Source organism: Micromesistius poutassou (genome assembly GCF_964030765.1).
Source record: "Micromesistius poutassou genome assembly, chromosome: 3".
NCBI classification, from domain to species: domain Eukaryota; kingdom Metazoa; phylum Chordata; class Actinopteri; order Gadiformes; family Gadidae; genus Micromesistius; species Micromesistius poutassou.
In genome coordinates, this window is record NC_140273.1 from 16401110 (window position 1) to 16403025 (window position 1916).

The 1916-nt window shown below is 47.4% G+C and overlaps 1 pseudogene across 1 annotated transcript in view; it reads right to left on the reverse strand.

The window, feature by feature from the left end:
• Nucleotides 1-1473: 1473 nt before the first annotated feature.
• Nucleotides 1474-1916, reverse strand: part of LOC311340103 (protein disulfide-isomerase A2-like) — a 7245-nt pseudogene continuing 6802 nt past the window's right edge. The window contains exons 10-11 of the transcript in view: nucleotides 1709-1837; nucleotides 1474-1533 (exon numbers count right to left, since the gene is read on the reverse strand). The product of the transcript in view is annotated as a protein disulfide-isomerase A2-like (transcript). The remainder of the gene's footprint in view (nucleotides 1534-1708; nucleotides 1838-1916) is intronic.

Here is a 1916-nt window from a genome sequence, read left to right on the forward strand (position 1 = left end):
CATGTAGATAATGTTTTGTAAATATTATTTTTGTAAATAATGTTTTCAAACCCAATAATACATTGCATTGTATGAGTTATGTGTTTTCCATTCTAAACTCCATAGCAAACATTGCACAACCTGCGTCAGTGCGTCAGTAACTGTCATTCCCATGGTGTTGCTCATTTCCCTATTGAAAGATAATGATTAGACAATTCTAAAATTGGAAAGTAGTAGAATAGAAAGTTCCGGCCTAAAGACCTAAAGAAGTCTGATGTGAGCCGTTGAAATGACATCGTACACCCCTTTCAGCTTCACAACAAAGTCCACAAACCAGACTATTCCCCCCACCAGAGGGGCCACATGTGCTGCTGTACACAGAGGTAGCATTGTCCCGTTCCCCAACACACCTAAAGCTGTAGGTTCACCGCCGCGGGTTAGCTTCAAGACGTCCCGCTTACGGAACACAGAGAGACGGGCGACTTACCTGGTGGCATGGAGGCTCGGCAGATGAGACTACAGGTCGTCCCATGTTGGTGGCTATCAGGAGCGTCACAGCCTGCAGAACCAGTTCCGCCCAGGGAGGAATGTAAGGCACGCGGCTTTTAGACACACACACACACACACACACATGCGCAAACACACACACACACACACACACACACACACACACACACACACACACACACACATGCGCAAACACATACACACACACACACACACACACACACACACACACACACACACACACACACACACACACACACACACAGGCGGAGACACAGACACACACACACACACACACACACACACACATGCACCTTTCTGCTTTCTATTCTTCCTCCTCTCCCCACTTTTGTTCTTCATTGTTCTTCTTGTTTTTTTATCTCCCTCTCTCTGTGTGTGTGTGTGTGTGTGTGTGTGTGTGTCTCTCTCTCGGGCTCGCCCTGACTGCGTAACATTATATCATCTGTTTACTGGACTATTCATCAGACCTCCCGTCTCCTCCTTCACGTGACCTCACTAAACAGCACTCCCACTGTCCGGAGCTTAACAAACAACTTGTGTATGGCGTGGTGTGTGTGAAACAAATCCCTTAATTTCTGGTTCATACACACAACCAGTGGCAGTTTAACGCGTCAACCTTTCACAGGTGGGTGACGTTAGCCCGCTTTGAACGCCGTCCAGGAGTTTTGCATTGCAGCGGTGTCTTGATGAAAGCCAGCTTTTTTATCAGTGTATCAGGAGATGGGAGCTCTTTCAGTCCAACAGGTTTTACATGTAATCATGTGTTACAGTAGACGTACCTACTGTATATAAAGCCAGTTGATGATCCGATTTGCATGACATTACAGGACACGAGGGCACCACGAAAGCTCCCAAGACGATCGCAACTATTAACCAAACAGCTTTTTTATTATGAAACACTTATGAAACCACTGGATTGTTCCTGATAGGAACAATCTCATAGGAACAATCTCTAGGAAAAGCGCGTTACAGCTCATCCTTCGACGTCTCATTCACTGCTGGTGTCTGCGGTGACTCACCGGTCGCCTGAAAACACGAGAGAGAGACGAGAGATAAATGAACGGCGCGTACCGTTTATAACAGACACCCCATTCCGTCTTCAACACAGACCCCACGTTGTTTAAGGAGGTTTGTTTTATGACAGTGACACTTTTGCATGAATACACACCTCCTCATCATCATTGCTCTTTTCTTCGTCAACGTCATCATCATCATCATCATCATCACCATCATCGTCTTCATCTTTACTCTCTTCCACGGGCAACACTCCGCCATTGTCCAGGAACGTGGACAGTGTTTCCAGGTCCCTCGCCCCAGAGAACACCACCTCCTGTGGGCCAGGAGATAAGATGAGGGGCGCCCAGGGAGGAGAGCATGAGAGGAGGGCACGGAGGAGGAAGGCAGGGGCT